General features: G+C 35.0%; 1 long non-coding RNA gene across 1 annotated transcript in view; it reads left to right on the top strand.

Moving 5' to 3' along the window:
- The first annotated feature begins 17105 nt into the window (after positions 1-17105).
- The window catches only part of LOC127969482 (uncharacterized), a 253389-nt gene continuing 249038 nt past the window's right edge, over positions 17106-21456 (top strand). The window contains exon 1 of the long non-coding RNA XR_008156277.1: positions 17106-17500. This is a non-coding gene — a long non-coding RNA (uncharacterized LOC127969482). The remainder of the gene's footprint in view (positions 17501-21456) is intronic.

Here is a 21456-nt window from a genome sequence, read left to right as displayed (position 1 = left end):
TCATATAAAAATAGGTCATGCAGTTGCATCAAACAATGGTATAAACATCATTCAGTGTAAATTGTGATAATCCTAATTAATCGCAATTACAATTTCAAGGGAATAATCGACAATTAAGATTTTTGTCATTATCATGCAGCCCTACGCCCTACATAATGTTATGTGTCCGATTTGATCTGGAAATGAGCAAATGTGCTTCTTCAGACCTGATCACTAATACAAATAGACTATTTATGTATTAAAATCATGTTAAATTATTATGATGTTTGTATTATCCCTAATCTAAGCCTTTCTGATTTGGTGACATTATGTTTGTCCCCAGCACATTTTCAATGTGACATGCATAGTAGTACTATTACATTAGTAATAACTTGGTCAAATATGATATGGCTGGTCATGTGATATCAACATGGTGGCGAAAATTATCTGTTCTATGTAGAATAATTTTTAGGCCACTAAAATGAATGGAGTAATTTTTTAATGACAAAGAAATCCAGTCCACCTTTAATTCTGCTCTGGCTTGTGAAGGTTAACAAAAAAGACAGCTTGGCTACATGAACGGACTGGTTTTCTTGACTGTCAGTGTAACCAGTGTTTCTGTCACATTATTGATATCCATATCAGTCCACCCTTCACTTCTTTTACACAGAAAAGGGTCAGTTTATATAAACAGACATCTATAATTCTGTTTCCGTGTCTGATCTGCAAATAAATGAGCTTCACTTTGGCCTTTTAAGCATCCTTCATGTCTGCACTTAAGAGACATTTGTTCAGGGTGACAAAAGAGCTCAGTTTGAAATGATCCTGGCACCTGTGATTGATTCTCTTTTCTACAGCTGTGAAACAAAGTTGATGGCTTTTTTCTGTTCACCAAATGCTAGGCATTTGGTTTTTGGTCTTTAAGGCTGTTTTGAATTTGAATACTGTAATATAACTTTAATTTGTTTTTAATTGCATTTTGACTCCTTAGGTTTCCCTAGTATTGCTAAATGTTGTTAAACATCCCTAAATAGTCTTTCTAAAATTATTCACAAATATTATTAAGTATTAAAAAACCCTTTCTCTTAATTCAACTTGTATTCAAAAAAATAAATAAAAATAAAATTATATATATATATATATATATATATATATATATATATATATATATATATATGTATATATATATATATATATATATATATATATGTATATATATATATATATATATATATATATATATGTATATATATATATATATATATATATATATACTGTTTCCTAATATTACATACTTGAAAGTGGAAAGCACAGAATGCTCTTTTATCAAACTGCCTTTAACATAGTAGCTTATTTCAAACAGCCGTTGTTTATTTTTTTGTTTATCAGTTTATTTAATTATTTATTGTTTTCTGACTTTGTTTTTTTTTGTTTTTCAGCCCACGGATTCTTCAAACTATTAAAAGTTCCACAGAGAGAAAAACACAGCAGCTTTCCGTGGCTGGATAGCTTTGAATCCATTGGTATTTCTACCAGCCATGAATTCCTGTGAATAATATATTAGTTTTGTGCTGTTATCATCTGACATTATAATCAAAAAAACTATTTTTTAAATATGCAAGTGAGGTTGGTAGAAACTTGTTTTGATAGACAAGGCTCTTTTGCAAAAATGAGTTTGTCTTTGCTTTAAAACTTCAAAGCAACAACTTAGAAAATCCGTGAATAAAACATTTTGTTTTTAAGTTCTGCTCGTACGAGAAGGTTTGAGCGCCGTTATAGTGTTCGTTAACATTGCATCACCATGGCAAGATGCCATAAGTGGTCTCATGGAGCTTGGCACCTTGTTCTGAGAGACCTGCCATCCAGAGCAAAGCTATTAGTTAATGGAACAGCATGACATCACTGTGATGAAGAGACAGATCTGCTCACATGACGACAGCCAGTGCGACACGTTTTATCCAGAGCTATAGTGAGACGGTATGGGGCGAAAGGTCTGGTAGAGAAGGTCTGGCCAGTGCTTGCTCTCGGTTGTTAACAAGCCTTGGGCTTCTAGCGCTCCTGGCCTCTTCCCACTGGCCTGACATCACTCAAAGACTGTCCGTCTGCTGGAAGGATCCCGTCTGTCTGACAGTGATGGATTCGCTGTATCTCAATGACTGCAAGCCTTCACATGAGTTCCCTTGCACAGAGTAACTGCACTCATTAAGATAAATAGCCGCAAATCAAAAGCGCCTTCTTGGTGCAAAAAAGGGTTCACTGCTTGGCCAAGTGATTCATATTTACTTTTATGTAGTCGATTTGAATCGATACGGGTCAGAGACTAACATGGAAGGTTAAGACATTTTCCAGGGGTTTCTTCTTGTATTTAAAGGACTTCAGAGTTGTAATCTACATAATATGAATACAAATGACTCCGACAGTGGCACATGGTGCATAGCAGACTGCTAGCAGCATTCGGCTGCATTTATCAATCATCTTGCCTGTTTATGATGGGGCAGAGAGAGCATGTGACCCTCCGTTGCATGAGGTTGCTGTGCACTGAATCTGTCACATACTGTATGACATTCCAGGGACACGGTTCGAAGTCGTTCAAGTAATGTAGCTAACATGAGAGCTCTAGATATATCTTAATGTTTGTTAGATCAGGGCTTGTCAAATGGTTGCAGCTCTGGTTTTGACTTCTAAACAGATAGTTCACCCAAAAATGAACAATCTGTCATCATTTATTTACCCTTATGTTGTAACAAACATGTATGACTTGGTTTTCTCTGAGGAATACAAAAGATGTGCTTATGTTTTTGCAGTGAAACTGCAACTTTGCAATTCGTTGGACCCCATTGACAATTTTTATTTTAAGCTGTTTCGATTTTTAGATTTAAAGGGGTCAGGAAATGAATGTGGGCCAGATCTGGGTCGAACCTGCTTCCTGTCTGGGAAATAGTTTTAAAATAAAACATGATGCTGTTCTGACTATAGTGGATTCAACAGTAATGTCACACTTCAACAGAGTAACTGGTTTTATTATGTGGTCACAATGGCTTTGTATGTTATTACAGATTGTTTGATATGTGCTTAATATTTACCTAAATTACAGCAGCGTAACTCTATGAGGAATGTATGCTGTCAAACACACAGAACTATTAGCAAATCATAGCAGTGGGCGTTTACATCCAAGTCTAAAATCTGCCATGCCTATTCAAGCAGAGCGTTCAGATGAGGGGGAGTTAAAAACAGGACAGAAAATAGCTTTTTACTTGTAAATTATGATTGATGTAAACATTTTTATAGCATTATAATTGGACCTCACCTCTGAGAATAGTACAAAAAAAAAAAGGCGGTTCATGACCCCTTTAAAAGGGAGAGGGTGAAAAAATTGCATTTAGCCTAAATTAATAATAAATTTGTCTTTTTGTTTTTTGTTTTTTTTTGTAATAAGCAAACAATCCATTTTTTATTATACTATATAGATATAAAAAGTACAAAATTGTACTAACTAAACTTATTTTGTATTTTTGTATATAAAATCGTAACTTTATGTAAATAAAAAAATATATATATTTGTGAAGTCAAATAATGAAAAAAAAATGCTTATAGCAAATTAAAAGTAAAAAATATATATGTATATATATATATATATATATATATATATATATATATATATATATATATATATATATATATATAATGATTACTGTTGGTACTGTTTGGTATTGAGTATGAGAAACATTTTTGGTTTTGTTCTGGCTTGCTGCTTGATGTCCATTTTAAAATTAGTTAACCCCAAAATGTAAATTCTGTCATCATTTACCATCACCTTATGTTTGTTCTTAAACAAAACCTGTATGTCAGAAAATCATTCTGACGTCTCTAGTGTATAGATAGACACGTTTTCAATGTCGTATGCACTTGTGAGCTCTCCTCGGACTTGGTTAAGTGACTATGAAATGAACATGGCACAAGTTTCTTTTCACCGCCAGTAATAGGTTAAGACTTTCAAATAGGATGAGAGCAACATGATCTTTGAAAATATTGACTAATCAATGAAAAGTAATTTACAGTGATTACCCTTCTACGTGTGAAGATCTTTTAAACAGTGTCAAGACTTGTAAACCATCCCCCCTTTTGCACCCGAAGCTTTCACATGGCAAAAATCCATACCCAGCAAATACAATCTCATTTCTCCCTCCACCCAGTCGCTTTAAATAGTCCATATTGAATTAACTCCATAAAAACGGAGATCGATCTTTCCATTGCCCATCTTGATACTGCTGTTCGCACCACTGAACTCATAATCACCTCTGATCCAGGCAAGGCATTAGTTCAGAAGAGAAAAGCCTTTCCCATCAACCAAGAGTCACATATATCCAACCATCAGACATGCAGCTCCTTGCTAATATCAGCTGGTGTCTCATTATGACAGCTAATGGGTCAGTGGGTGATAGTGGTTCAACTTAGAGAATGTTGTACCTATTAACCATAAATTCATTTTCTTAAAGGGTACATAACATACACAGTTTCACCTAATCTCATGTTAATCTTGAGTACCTATAGAGTAGTACTGCATCCTTCATATAGCCACAAAGTCTTTAGTTTTATCATATTTATAAAAGAGAAATACAGCTTTCCGATTCTTTCCGGAAAAAGCCGAGCTCCTGGAGGCGTGCCGTGAGCAGAGCTATAATACTGATGTTTCGTGTTGTTTCTATTAACATATATTCACTTATGTGCTGATTTCCAACAAAATACAGAAATCTGATGCAAGTGTACTTATATGAATGGGGTCTTTTATCAAAGGGACGGCTCCATGTTTTAATAGCAAACGATGTGAAATTCCAGCGTCGACTTGGGCCCTTTTCCGGGAGAAATGCTCATATAAGGACTTCCGTTCTCATCTACGTCATTAGATCCACAATCGAAAAAAAACAGCCGAAACTTGTACCAACCCTGAAGTAAGATTTTCGGCACAGAAATTCTCAGTCATTCTTCTAAATTATTTTTTAAAACTTTGGCCATGTTTAGCATGAGAATCCATCTTTTTAACACTGTGAACAGCTCTGAATACACGAAACACCATTGTACCCCCCTTTAAGTACAGTTTAATGGTTATTGATAGCCACGGATTTTCACAAGTAGAAACAAACTGTATTTTATGTGAAGCGTTCAGTTTGGAGAGACCCTTCTTAATAATGTATAACTTTGTCAGTTGTTTTGTTCTATGTACCGAAATGTCTAGGACTAAACTGTCTTTTTTTTCATGCAATAACAATGGAGGAAAATTATGCAAAAGCACCATACTTATTCATTGTTACACATATTAATACCTTAAATTCTTCTGAAGCCATATGATAGTTCTGACAGAATTGTATTTCGATCTTCCTTTTTAAGGAGAGTTTTTAACCACTATGACTGAATCTTTTAGTTAGTTGACTTAACTTGAGAAGTTAAGTTTTGTCTAATTTGTTAATGAATTGTTCTGAACTACATTAAGTGATTCATTAGAAAGATATGACTTAAATGACTTGTTCAGACAGCACTGCTTCTCTAATCAGCTACTGATGAACTTAACTACTTATGAACTTATGAACTTAGCTGCTTATGAACTCATGAATAACAATTTAAAAGTCAGTCTTTTCTCATAGGAAGCCTTTGTTATGGCATTTGCATTTGCATCCATTTTGAAGCTAAGAAGCTTCGGGCCCCTTTCATGGTAATTGCATGCACGAAAGTGACCAGCATGCTAATCAAAATGTCTCTTTTTGCATTACATAAAATAAATAAGTCATACTGCACAGATTTGAATTGGCGTTAGGGTGCGTAAATGATGACAATTTAGATTTTTAGGTGAAGTATCTATATAATATGAATGAAAACAGATGATTTTATGTTGTTTCCCCTTGGCATTCCAGATCCACATGACACAAATTTGTGTCAAAAGCCTAAGATTTTGGATTGTTTACCAAAAACAAGCTTAAGCTTTTAAGCTTAAAAACAGATGTAAACATCTTTCTGCGAGATAAAAAAAACAAAAACTGAAATTGTTATTCACAAAAAATCTTAGCATCTGCCTTGTTTCTGCTTGGCACGTGCATGGGTTCATATTCAGTTAATTAAAGAAGTAATGATATTTGATTAATGAATGAATGATTCTTTTGAATCAGCTCTTTTCAACTAATCAAGACATACGTAAATTCATAAGGATTAATTCACGAATTAGAAAAAGCCAGCTCTCAAGTTCAATCAACTGGCTTGTCACAATGGTTAAAAACTCTCCTGAAGAGAAAACTTTTATCGGAGAAAAAGGATGAAGATTTCCCCTTCGATTTCCAGATCACCCCTGTCGAAATCCGTAGATTCTTCTTTTTATGCTTTTCATTTGAACTGCGTCTTTAAGGTCTGGCAGTTGTGGGTTATCTAATGAATCAACCATGGTGGAGAACAAAGGCAGTATAAAACATTTAAATCATACACTTGTGCATTAATGCTGACAGTCAGCACTGGAGGGGTATTTGATGCGATGAAAAATTCTCGTGACTGAGAAAGAAGAAAGCCTGTATCAAAGCAAACAAGAATAATGGAGCGAAGAATGACACATTCATTATTCATCACGGGGCTTTCGCAAAAACATTTATTTATTCATCCACTGGCTTATTTATTTATTTTATTTATGAGCGAATCCCACACCGCGCACGACGGCAGACGCAAGCCACGGTTTAGGCTGCGCTTATAGGGACACACACACAGAGTTTCTCTCGCTATTAACGCAGCTTTGAAAGCGTTGTTGTCAGTTTGCTGATAAATAGGTAAAGGTGAATGAGACCGAATGAGAAATGAGGATCGGCTGGGGTTTTCCCCTTCTCTTGCGCTGTTATTGCCACGTACACACCATGATGTAAACCGTTGCCTGAAGTGATGAAGAAGCATGATTGTGCCGAGGAGATGGAGGATGTACCTGATAAATCCAGAGGTCTGGTTTCGAGATTTCTGCTGCGGGATGTTCGATGTAGAGCTATTACGAGCTGCGAAATAGCTTTGCCCCAACTACCACATTTCTCTGTTATCACAATGGAGATTAATTTGCATGTGTGCCAGACACAGGCTTTTTTAAAATTTATTTATTGCTTTCCAGTGGCAGGAAATTTCCCAAATTTGATGAAAATGTGCACATACTCAATCTTCTATGCATCAGTCATATGGGAGCCATCAGACAAACATAAATTAGAGAAATGCATGGTGAAAGCCTCATTTATAAAAGCAAAAATAATCACAAAACAGTGAGCCCTCGGGGATCTCAAATACAATTTTCATTTGCTTCAGATCCTTCATTTTTCTCCTCTGTCACTTTCTGTACCTGGTCTCCCTCATCTGGGGACGATCATTAGACTAATTAGCAGGTAATCAATGTTTAATTAAAACGAGGTTGTTAATGAAAATGACTGGTGGTGCAATTTTGGGCCGACTCTCTTTGTCACACCATCCTCATGTGAAATAGACATTACCGTAAAGCACGTTTACCACATCCGTACTTTTGATGTAGTTAGAAAGAAGTTGTCGCCCTCAGTAACCCTGTTGAGTACCACGACGATTCCATCCGACTTGAGAAACCGAACCGATTTGGAGGATCGATACGTCTGCAAAAGTCATATAATATTTAGCACACCTGTTGTTCTTTTCATTTAGCTAAGAAACTGTAGTGGACTTTTAATTTATTTCAATTTAATTTGCAGGTGCACACTTGTTTGTGAAAGCGGCTCAGTTATATTACACAACGTGCATGTGAGAAAATGAAACATTTGATAAACCGAATCATGTTTACTTGCAGAGCTTTACGCGAAACACTCCTACGTGCTACTATTCTAGTACATACAAGAAAAAAAGTTGAGAAATTCCCGGTTGACAGGTGAGAACATCCTTCAGTCAAGGTTATGAGATGGGCCGGGCAGAGCCGAATGAGTTCTCAGTGATCATATACCCTAATTTGAACAAAGCATAATGAGGGGCTGTAATAAAACATCTGTTTTAGCATAGTCGGTGATTAAAACTGACCTTTGAGTAAGACAGGGAAGTGCTTAACGACTGGAGTGGTATGCAAAGTGAAAAATGAATGCATTATCAATGTAATTAATGTCTATGGTGGACCTAAAGGCATTATGCAAATTGCACTGACTCTTAATGCCTTTCACATCAAATGTTCTGTCTACTGATTGCCCACAGATTTTCCCCATGAAGGTTCAGTCCTGCATTAACTCCCCAACCTTGCTAAACTTAGTAATCTCAAACATCTTCAGAGTGGTTTAGATGTGGTGGAGAGGCAAAGGGGAAGTGTCTTTAGTATTAAAATGTGTATCTTTACCATAAATAAATGCTTTTTCGGAAATCTGTATGCTGTAAAGAAGCTGATGTTACACAACATTTCGTTCATCAGGACTTCATACGTCAGTAGTGCAGTCAACATATTCATGAACTTCCAACAATTTCTAGAACAATTTCTTCATTTAATACAGTCATTTTTTAACTATGTATTTTTTTCTTTGAAGAGAAAAGTAAATATTTCATATTTCATATATATAATATATAATTTTTTTTTTGTTAAACAATAATGATTATCTTTCGCAAGTTCCTTCAGGAAATATTTCTTCATATTTATCTTAATTTCTTTGACTTTCCAGTCATTTCTGATTCTTCCACATGTGTTGATGGCTGTTGAGAAATTATTTTTTAACAGTGATTTAACTCTGGACAGAATTGTATTGTTAGAATTCATTCAAATTCATTCATATAAATGATACATGTTGATTTAATAAATGAACATGTTTGACTATAATTATGGCAAATATTTTATAAAGATGTCCATATTACCACATACCTTAGTAAAAGCTGGCATCAGACATTATTAAAGTTTTTTCTTTTACACTTATGAAGGGCTTAGATTGGCACACATTTTGTAAAAATACTTCATTAGGTCTTTAATGTCACCTCAGCATTATTCATTATACATTTGTTATACATTTATACTGAGAGATTTTATTTAATTAGAAAATTATTATGTGCTAATAGTGTGACTTGATTTCTTCATCTTGACTTGTATTCTGTGACTTCTGAAATCTGAGTCTTAATTAACACTTCGAATAAATTGATATCAATTAATCAGTATCAGTGCATCTTATGTACTTTCATTGTGATTCAAGTGAATCTATGCAGACTTTAAAATGGTAAAATACACTGCTTACCATCTAAATGGTTTGAACACCGAGTAATTCTCAGAAATAAAAAGAAAACATCCATCCATGTCAAATTAAGATAGCGGATTCCACCCCCAAAGCTCTGTCTAGGCTACATTCATCTAGCAAAAAGTATTTCAGCAAAACAGCACTTATACTGTAAATAAATTGCAGGCTGAAGGTTGAATGTCTTAGAAAAGCTTTGTATGAGCTAATACTATGAAGTAGTGATTATTTAACTTCACAATGGATGGGTAAGGCCTGCACCAATGCCACAAGACTATTATATATTATATAGCGCCTGAATTATATTTTTTGTGTGCCACCTGGGAAAATCAAGTGCTGTAAGTCTTTGTGATTAGTTTTACTTTACTGTAAAAGTCTTAATATACTGTAAAACATTTATTGCCCTGCCTTACATGATACTAAGAAATATTTTTACACAGAAATTTGAAAGTTTTTTGTTTTTTTACAAAATTACATAAAATTTATTTTATATAATTAGTTTTACTGACCTATTTGTATTTATTTTTTTCTGTAAAAATATATATTTTTTATTAAATTAAACTGAATACAGTTTGTTAAATTATTCAATACAGTTCTTTTGAATTATTAGGACTACTTTATCTTTTAAGTTTGCCATGAATGTAGCCTTTGATACTGACATTGCATGAATTGACATGTAAATAAACTTTCCTGCTTGCAAAATGGAAAATTGTATATGTTAATTTTGATCTTTTCTGTGACAACACAAAAAATAATAACATATTGACACATTTTCTTAACACCGAAACATCTTCATCTCTCACCAACTCCAATAAGAGCTCTCCTCTCCTCTCCTCTTTTTTTTTTTAATTCCTAATGACCCTTTGTGTAAAATAGATTTCATTAATCTGGACAGAAGAGCTCTTATCCTAGCTGATGTGCTATACACTTTGTATTCATTAGAGCTGCGCACTGTGATAATGCTGGGAGAGGGGAGGTTTCCTGTGTCCCCACCAAGGCCAACTTTTTTCCAACAGTGCACCTGCAGTGTGCTTATAGGGATTTAGATTACCCTGCTTCATCAATAAGATGCACAGGTCATTGATGAAATTATCCTTTGAATACAATTAAGGAAGTAATAAAGGCTTTCATTGTCCTTGACAGATTGATGGTCTTAATCTTTGGGGCAAGAACATTTCCTGCTAATACCAATGTGAGGTGAAATGCCCCCATATTGCCTGACATAAATATTACAGGTTAATAATGGTTCTGAAGTATCCATGTAGCACAAAGCTGATGCTTTAATTTGATTTGATGTGGAAAAAATTATACTAATTTAGGTGCATGCAACCTAGTGTCACTGATTAATTACAACTTGTTTATCTCAAATTATCTACATTAATTAGACACATGACTATGCGGTGACCTGACAAATGGGGGCAGTGATATTAAAATATGTTTTTATGCCAGAAACCGTTCTTTTCCGAAAAGCGCTTTCGGTTTTCGGGAATATAATTAACAAGCAGAGAAGAGTTTCCATGCTTTCTTAATGATTTATTTTGTGCAGATCACCATGCACCTTTTGTAGAAAAGCTCAGAGCCGGGCCGGACCTGAAGCGAGAAGTAAATCCGAGCTGCTGTGAGTTAAATAGCATTTCGGGCTCTCTCAATAAATAATTCACTCTCCAGCGATCACACCAAATTTAATTAGCTCTTGTTATCCTGATATTATCAGGGCCTCCATGCTGGAGCATCTCTCTCTCTGCATCAGGGCGAGAGGACCTCTCACTGCACACTGCCTCTGGGTCACGGGACAAGACTCACACACACACAGTCATGCAGCAACACTTGCAAACACACACCTCTGCTGATTTAATGCGAAGCCAGTTAAAGATTATTAAGCAGAACAAGGAAAATGCACATTGCACAGAGGGCATTTACAGAGATTGCTCAAATTTCAATGGGGTCACAAAGTGTCTTTTGTGGTGCGGTGTGTAATTGGTGTAACTGAGATTTAGTTTGTGGAAGCGCAGCAACAACACTTCTGTAACAACTGTGTGCCGAGTAAACACTGGTTTTTTTTAAATTCTGCTTCTAAATGATTTCCTATTGCTTTTTTTCTGTTAGCATCAAAGGATAAAGGATGTTTTCTGCCATTAAGATTACAGATTCCCTGTAAGAGAATCATATTTGAGAATCAGAATTTTGAAAATGTGCAGAGATTAGTTACTTGACATGTCTTTGAAGTGCTGATGTGATTATTGTGGTAACTCGTAACGTGGCAGTTGTTTATTCTAGCAATGATATTCAGTTAAAAGCAAACGGAGAAATCACATGTGTCTCCTCTTGAATTTCAAAAGTGTCTCTAGAGGCACAGATAAGTGTGCAGTCAAAGATTTCATGAACTGAATCATTTAAATTCACAAAATTTTAAAGTTGCATATTTTTTTTTTGCATTTTTTTCATTTCATTTTCCACTGGTTTCACTGCGAGATCTTGAAGTAAAACAAAGTCTACTAAACACAGTTCAAAACAAATTCATAAAAAAATTAAATAAATGAAAATAATAATTTATTATTATTTCTATTACATATTAAAACAGTATGAGTATATATTTAGTGAATGAGGCCCATGGTCTTATATCTTTATTTCTTTAATTTACTTTTTTTTTTTTTTTGTAATGGCAAGATAATTTGGAATTGAGCTGAACCTACATTAGGATATCACTTCAAACTGACATCAAAACATCACAAGACATTTACAGAGAAGTGATAATGTTTTGAACAATGTTATAACCCGCTCTCTGTCGTGTCTGTGTGCTGGAGCTCTGAGCTGCAGTGGCATGGTGTGATTCGCCCAGGCTTAATTGCAGTGATTGTGAAAGCGTTGTAGCAGTATAATGTGGTGGTGTTCAGGGAAGCATAGAGCCGTAGAGCGATCAGTTTGAGGAGGTGACTGGTTGTGAGTCACACACACACACACACACACACACACACACACACACACACACACACACACACACACACACACACACACACACTCTCTCTCTCTCTCTAACACACACACACACTTGTCAAAAGTGAGGATGGAACAGAGAAATACAGCAGCCCTAGGAGTCAAAAAATTGGTCTTACCTGGATTGTGAATTTTTAGGAGGATTTTTGGGCATATTCAGCAGTATTTTCATTTCAGAAAGATAGTCAGCATTCTGTTTAAGAAGTAATGTGGGTTTGATACAAATTAAGCTCAATTAATAGTATTTTTTTTATTTTATTTTTTATTTTATATCTTTATTTGACATGGACATACAATTACATTGGACAAACCATATGCATTGGTTTTAGTGTTATAGCATGAATGCTAATTTTCAACACCTGTCCATGAGAGGCTTTTAGGAAGAAAATACAATAACAAGACTAATAACAGAGTAATAACAACAATACCAAAAATTAATGAATAAAAAATAAAAATAAAAAATAAAAATACAGCAAAGCATGAGAATCAGAGAGTATCTTAGTTGTAGGTTATACATGCGAGCACTGTTGTTTAGTTTTTAGCCATTTTTTCAGACCTCTGTTAAAAGCATTGCCATCAGTCTCTAGTTTTAAATTGGTGGGTAAAGCATTCCAGAGTTTTGGCCCCATTACAGAGAAAGCAGACTGACCAAAAGAGGTCTTGCGCTTTGGGACTAGGCAGTCGCCTTTGACAGCGGCTCGTGTGCTCTTGGGCCCAGGTTTTGGAGCATTTAAGTGCAGAAATGTGAATGTGAAGAAATGTTATTTAATAAATAATATATTATATAATAAAATCACTTTTTAAATTATTCTTTTTAGATTCTTTTGAACTATTAAGTTTATTTTCATTTTATTTATATAGTTGATAGTGTTGCATTGTCAATTCTACAAAATTCTAAAATTGAATAAAAAGAAATTCAAACAGTGAATTTTGTTCCAATTAAATTTAGTTCCATTTGTCATTTTAGTATCATTTAAATATTTGAAGAGTTCAGATGCAAAACCCTCTAAGTGCCATCTGAAATGTTCATCTAAAAATAGCATTTTTATCAGGCTCCTATGTTAAGGTTCAGTAATTTTACTCTAATGGCAATGTATAGGCCCTTTTCTATGCAATTAAAATAAAATAACTGAATGTAAATATAGTGGCCTGATGAAAATGCTTATTTTAGAAGACAATTGCAGACGGCATTTAGAGGCTTTTGCATCTGAACTCTTAATTTCTAGGACTTTTAATAATACTCAGCTTTTTTTTTCCTTCTTAAGGTTTTATGTTGAAAACTATAAAATATAGAAAAATACATTTTTCATTTTAATTGATGTTTTGAGATAATAATTTTACATTTATTGGTTTTAGTTTTTTGAATATGTCTATATAGTTTTTATAAAAAAAATATTTCAGTTTGTTATATTAGTACATCAAATTAAACTAAATGGAAATGAGAATTGTTGCTTTGGATACAAGCTGAAATAAAAAATAAGGTTATGTTATATTTATTATATATATTTATTATAGTTAACATTTATTTTATTTTTATTTTATTAGTTTATCAAAATAACTCTTACAGCACAAAAACTGTTGACTTTGAACTCAAATCACATCCTAACGGCCAATATACACTATCATAACATCTCCGTCCGTCTCTTTCTGATTTTTCCCCTTACAACATCAGCTGATCTGAGAGCGGCCTGTCCCTTCCCCTTGTATCGGCAGCTTGACATTATTAGGAAACCGTAAGTGTCTTACGAATCACTTCTGCATACCTCATCGCTGCATTCCCTTATGTTTTCAGCAGGCATGTTACTTTACCCCACTTCACCCCCCTCACACCTAAAATCTTGTTAGTCATTCTCCAAAAGCGTCAAAGACATCTTTATTGCATCTGGGCTGGCAATGTTTTTTTCTTCTTCTTCTTCTTCTTCCAGTGTGACAAGATAAAGGCGAGTCTGCACTTCAAACAGCTTCTGTTGGCTGCGCAGGAATAACAATCGGCGCTTCATTATTTATTTTTCGGCTCTGTTGTCTCTGGCAGTTATCTTAGCCATACGTCGTTATCCAACACCCCCCCCCCCCCCACATTGCCCCCCCCCAGCCCCCTCCCTGACAGTTCTCCTCCTGTTATTATTACGAATTCAAAAGAAATACTTTCTGAAGTGTAGCTAGCGCCTGGGGAGCTGATTAGCTATTTACAGATGCCACCCACAAAATCCCATGACCCTTGGAGTGGAGGCTGGTAGCAGACAAGCCAATTAGCAAAGAGAGAGGCTGCAGTCTGCTATTAATGCCATTATTCTCTCCATAATGCCGGCTATTGTTATTCTTTGTGTAGCGGGAAAAAGTGGAAGCTGAGGGCACCTGTGTGAACCTGTTAATGGAGGTGCTGAGTGCCGGTGATGGGGCGGAGAGAAGGGCAGCCATGAGTGGGGAAATCCCAGTTTAGTGGCACGTTGAGCAGGCCACTGCTTTGGGATCCATTTCAGGCCCACAGTGTTAACAGGATGTGATTAGTGACCGCTGGGAATCCACACTGTGGATGAGTGAAAACATTGGGGCTTTATTCTGTGTTTGTGTGGGCCTGACTACTCCAGTTTTTTTTTTGTTGTTGTTGATGAACATTCAGTTGCTTTCTTGCATCTGGTGCTTTTTATTTTTTATGGAAATGTATGCTAGGTAGTAAAAGTGTTGTTTTACTTTTTAAAAACATATTTTGAGGCATTTTTTTGTCCATTTAAAATGTCTTGCTGTTTTGAAAAACTGTGTGATCTGCTCAACAAGAGCTAATTAAAGCAAATTTGTTCAAAGAAAATGCAATTCATTTTTGATAATGATTTAAAATAATGACTGTTTGAAAATATGCTCCCCACCCATGTCATGGGCCTTTTTTTAATAATTGGATGATACAGATATTAAGAAATATTTTAAAGCGGATATATTATTATCTATTATAATAAAGGGGTCAGTAAGATTTATTTTAAATGCATTAAATACATAAAAAATGACAAAGTGAAAAATCCTGAAAAAAAGTATCACGGTTTCTGCAAAAAATATTAAGCAGCACAGCTGTTTTCCACATGAATAATAATAATAAGAAGAAATGCTTTTTGTGCATCAAATCGGCATATTAGAATGATTTTTTAATGATCATGTGACACCAAAGATTGGAGTGCTGACTGCTGAAAATGTATCTTTGCCAACACAGAAATAAATTCCATTTTTAAATATATAGAAATATTATGTAATCATTTTTCACAATGTTACTGTTTTTACCATATTTCTGATCAAATAGATGCAGCCTCTGTGAAAAAAAGAGACTTAAAAAAATGGGTGCGTGTGTGTGTGTGTACAGTGTGTATATATATATATATATATATATATATATATATATATATATAATTTTTATTTATTTTTTACAGACACCAAACTTCCAAACAATAGTGTGCTGTTATATTATATTATATTATATTATATTATATTATATTATATTATATTATATTATACTGTATATATCGGCCTATCAATGGTGGCAAAATGAAAATGTATAGCTGTTTAATTATGCGACATACTGTGATGGTATGTTGGTGAAATGATGGCCAGCAACGAGGACGGCAACAATTACCACAGCAACAACAGCTGCATTGATTTTACTGATGACGTTAACGCTGAAGCATTAATGACGAGGTGAAGTGGTACCAGGTGTAATTGATGGGACGCCTTCTCTGATAGCAAGTCATGAATTACATCACAGTGCTAAGATCAGAGTTCAAATGGCTAATTTAGCTTTTAATTGAAATCAGTGGAGTGTAGTCTACCCTGACAGCATTGAGCGCTCAGGGGCCCACACGGCTGCCATTGAGTTTCCACACTTTATGTCCTTAATCAGTTAAAGACGTCTCCCAGAATAGATTTTTTTTTTTTACTTTATTATTATTATTATTACATTAAAGCTAATTACAAACAATGAACGAAACATTCCTCGACAGCAGCAGTGACTCAAAGATAAACAGAAAAAATAATAGAAATAAGTCAGAAGAATAGAAAGAAGACATATATCATACTGATCAGTTCAAGTTCACTGTGTCCAGATACACAGTAACAGGTGTCCACTTTTGTATAAAAATGACCAGTTTCAGTTGGAGTTGGGCAGTCATATTCCATTCCATAAGTAGATTCAAGTTTTTCTATCCACTGGGACATTTTTGGAGGCTGGTTTTTATTGCACTTAATCAGAGTATATGCAGTATATATCTCTGGATTTTACTACATAAATCCTGGGGTATCCCTTCAAGCAAGAAAACCAGGGGACTAAATTCTAATCTGTATGCAGAATTTTCATAACCTCATTCTCAATCTTTACCCCTTGCCAAAATGTAGATATTTTCAGACATTCCCAAAATATACTGTATGTGTACGATCTCCTCTTTTATTGTTTTTAAACCTAGATTTCCAAGCCAACTCAAGTGTGGAGATGGCATGGTATTAATCAAACATCAAGTGTATTTCGCAATCATCAAGTTTAAATGCAAGCAGGCAAAATATATAAAAATATTTATTGCTGAATGTGAATAAGCCTGCATGTATTGTGTCAGAGAAATGGTATAAATCTAGTGTGGATTAGAGATTGAGAGAGCGATGGCGGAAAAGAATAGAGGGCTATAGCTGCCTCTCGTCTCTATCGTTCAGTACCTGTCAGCCTGCGTTAGCGGTCGGAGCCTTCCAAGAAGGGCTCGCGTGAAACTGTCAGTGCATCCTCTCCACCTCCGCGTTCTGTCTCTCCTCCTCCTTCTTCCTCCCCATCCGTCCCTCCCACCCTCATCTCTCTCTCTCTCTCTCTCTCTATCTCTGATGTGTTCTTACAGTGTAAGGCACAGCCAGTGAGTGAAAGCCCAAGCACCCTCCCCAACACACACACACACCCCCCCACTGCTTGTGTGAACGTAAACACACATACACACACCACAGAAGCGTGTGGTTGACCGCACCGGCTCTCGGCTATGTGTGAAGACTCGCGCGGCACGCCAAAGAAGCAGCACAACTGAATCTGACGCTTGCTTTGTAGCAGGACCGGCAACCAGATAGCATCGAAAACCATCCTACTTTCTCTCTCTCTCTTTTTCCTCTCCCTCTCTTTTCAGTTGTACTTGTGTGAACAGAGCTGGAGAAAAGGAAATACCCCCCACCCCATCATCATCTGTCTCTCTCTCTCTCTCTCTCTCTCTCTTTCTGTCTGTCCTGTGGTGGGATAAACAGTGAAAAGATGAGCCTGTGATACAGCACCAGACCTGAGTGACCTGACAGCTCAAACTGTGAGTACACGAGTCTCTTACTTTCACTTCCACACCGGCACACACTCAACGCCTACACGCAAACAGCATACAAACTCTTTAATTGTTGTATTTGAATGAAGACAGGTGGATTGTTTTAACCTTTGCTAAAACTCTTTATTCTGTGCGCTTGAAATCAGATCAGGTTGTTTAGGTTCGCACTGAGTGATTGGTTTCATTTGGATTCAACTAATATCATCCGGCAGTCGTGGCGCTTCGTGAATTTAAGTGGCACTTAACGCATCCAGAACTGCGTTTTCTCACATGCGTTATTCAAAAGTACACCCCGCTCTTTATTTATTCCTAAAACGGGGCACTTATCTGTCCCGGTGTACCCCAGATTCTTGCTTTTATATGAGGAGACAGGGAGTCAAAAATGAAAAGACATCATCTGAAAGAATGTCATCCATATCTTCATTTTAATTCAGATGGACAGTGTGCATATTATGAAATGGTGCTATTGTTTATTTTGAATACTTTAGATTTTTTTTTTTGTACCTTTAGAAAAGTATGTATTGTACCTTTAGTCGTTCTAAGGATTCTTTGTCACACATTTTTTGTGGATTTAAAGAAAGGAATTTTAAGTAATAATATATTGTGTTTTATTATATAATTCCTTTTGTGTAACTGTGCTTTCTTCGTTGTGTCATTTGGGTGAGCAGTGACACACATTTTTGTTGTTTTGTGTGTTGTTGAGTGCTGGACGAGAAGGAAGTGTGAGGTTTGCCTCCTCTTCGGATGACCGGCCAGAGAGTGAGAGAGAAAGAGATACAGACAGTGAGACAGAGAACAGCGTGTCACATTCGACTTGCTTGTGACGGTTTGCTCAAGCAGTGTAGCATAGCTGGCAACTAAAGCGAGAACACAGTGTTACCCTTAGCCCGCGAACAGCCTGGAAACAAAATGAAGCCTTTAAAATGGATTTTAGGAGTTTTTTTTGTTGTTGTTATTGTTGTAGTAGGAGTACATATGAGCTTGATTGTATTTTTTGGAATTGGAAAATAGTGGATGGTAGGCATACGCTAGCCAATAGAGTGCATATATACTGTATATGATATGTATACATGTTAATTCATCTGTAGATGTTTATTAAAATATATTTTTGAAAATATAAAAAGGAATGTAGAACTGTACATTTGTAGCTACTGTTCTGCAAATGACATCATAGGATAGACTGAAGAATATTTCTTATTGGCGGTTTACATACTGAGCTGTATTGGTAATAGCTAGTTACACTGCATTTCTCCACTACACACTTGAACTTTGCACTTGAAAAGTTTAGCATATTGTATATTCAGAGTCAATGATAAAGCCGTGTCTGTAATCCTGCACATAATTTCATAGTCCACACACTGAGATGTATACACAGACTTTAATATATATTATACGTATATATTTTTTAAAGGCACACATTCTAATCTTCTTTAGTGTTGATTGTCTGTTGTGTAGTGTATTTATTCTGTACATTTCTATTTCATGCTGTTTTTGCTTTGCCTGGATATTTGCTGTGATGTCTACTGTCTTACATATATGAGAGATCAAAGCCACCAAGAAATCCATTTCACATGTACATACAGAGGGCATTTGCTTTGCTATGCTTGCCAGTAGATTTTTTTTTACTTTCAACATTTCAATATATAGGGGAAAAAAATACTGTATATGGATGATAAAATTTTCTTCTAAAAAAAAAAAAAAAAAAAAGGTTCGAAATATTGGTTTGTAATTGGCAATAATTTGTATAATAATTGCCCATATTTATTTGCAATATATAAGAAAAATATAGGTTTTATTGTGAATGTTCATTCCACAAGTAAAAAAAAAAAAAATGTATTATTTAATTTTAAAGAATTTAATTTTAAAGAATTTAATTATAATATATATATATATATATATATATATATATATATATATATATATATATATATATATATATAATTGCAATAATAGCTTGCAATAAACATATTTTAATCAGAATATATTTATGATTTCCAAATAATATATTGCCATTTTATTTAATATTTTCATCATAAAAAAATTATTCAACAAATAAACAAACAAACAAACATCAAAATAATATATATATATATATATATATATAATTTATTTTTTTTGAGGGGGGGGGGGGTCTCTTAACCGTCCCGAAACTGTCTTGCCAGTGGCCCAATTCTTGTTTTTATGTCCTGATATTGCAATAAAGTACTTTACTGCACAACTATTATGACAATCTAATAGAAACCAACATCTTCTGGCAGTTAATCGAGCTCTCCACCTTTTTTCTCTCCTTTTCTCACTCTCCGGTGTGTATGCGCTTGTGTGATTTCACCATTAGGCTTGACTACTGTGCCGTTTCTTGATATGATGACAATTTCCTGCTGAGGTGCATGTCAAATGAAAAATGGTATGAGATGTGTGAACCACATGGTCAGAAAGGTTCACAGCTTGTGAATGCAGCTTTCATTCATCCATATGTAAGCAAAGAGCAGAACACTAACATGAGATGAGCTTTTTACCAAGCTTCTTGATTTCAACCTAAAATTAGCATGTTATTTAACTCCATCCCTGCGTGAGACTTTGGCTTCTTTGCTGAAGGATTTTGTGCTGAATGCTCCTGTTAGAATGAGCTTCATAAAAGTTAGCATCTGTGTAATAAATGCTTGCGATGGCTTTCAGGTGAACTTTTCCTGAGCTCTATAAAAAGCCACCGCACAGTCGGAAAAACAATCATCATTGTCAAAGTTTATATTGCAAGTTTGAGACTTCTTTGTCAATTCAAAGCCAATGCGTAAGGGACATAAAGTAGGACACTGTATCGCTTTTCAGGGACCTCCTTAATGTATGCTCTTTACTTTTCAAATTGCTCTCGCGGCCTTCAGTGAAAAGTGCATACGAAGTTCTTGACAGGTAAATAATTTATATGCAATCAATATTGATATTATAGCAGTTGTTTATGACCATCTAAAAGAAATTATGATAGTTTTATGCTAACAAATAATCTCATAAAAGGTGCCAAATTTTATTTCATTCCATTTTATCAAATTGGGGGACTGGACTGGCAGTCTTTATATGTTTGGCAGTAAAGTTGTCAGAAGACTGACTCATTGAAACTAAAACTAAATTAATTATATAAAGTGATATGTATATGGTTGTTTTGTATTTATGTATACATAATCATGTTTGTCTGTCTGGGTTCTGCAAATAGGCATAGTCTCAGTGGGGAAAAAAATCAGAATTGAACAGAATGCTCATTGAAAAATCATGGCAAGCAATATTTTTTTTTCAACAGCTGCCTGGGTTCCAGAAGTATATTCATTTATTTTCTCCACAGGGATTTAAGCAATTCTTCAGTATGAAGTAATTCAGGAAAGAGTTTTAAACCTCAAAACCAAAACAACCTGCTCTAAATGAAACACAAAATCACATGATTTGATTCCAAAATAAAAGTTTTGGAAAATCAGACAAATACAAAGCTACAAGACGGCATCTTTTTTTATGAGGCACTAAGCTATATCTCAAAAAGCATTGCAAATGATGTAATCAAATCAGCAATGATGTTACGATTTAAAACTATTGACGTAAACTTATAAGCACAAAAGTACAATATTAGAAGTTTGTTAAAAATATGGATGTGTACTTCTCCTGGAGTATTTACCACTGCTTAACATGCTCAGAGCTCACAGTTGTCTTCCTTGAAAGATTTGTACATTATTGCAAAAAATCAACTTCCCTATAGAGAAAACTAATGAGATTTTTTTTTCGACCTGTTCAGCAAACACCCTCAATATCAAAAGCAGCCTTTTTTTTTCTTTATGTGTGGGCACTTCCTGTGTGCTTTCTGTTTGCACTTTTTGTGTGCATATGACCAGGATTTAATCTGTCATATCCAATTTATTCAGTCTTTTCTATAACCTGTCTTCTGCTGTATGGTGATAAACAGGTCG

This window comes from Carassius gibelio, chromosome B12 (assembly GCF_023724105.1).
Source record: "Carassius gibelio isolate Cgi1373 ecotype wild population from Czech Republic chromosome B12, carGib1.2-hapl.c, whole genome shotgun sequence".
NCBI lineage: Eukaryota > Metazoa > Chordata > Actinopteri > Cypriniformes > Cyprinidae > Carassius > Carassius gibelio.
Note: the sequence above shows the minus strand (reverse complement) of the source record. Positions and strands in the feature narration are given on the sequence as shown.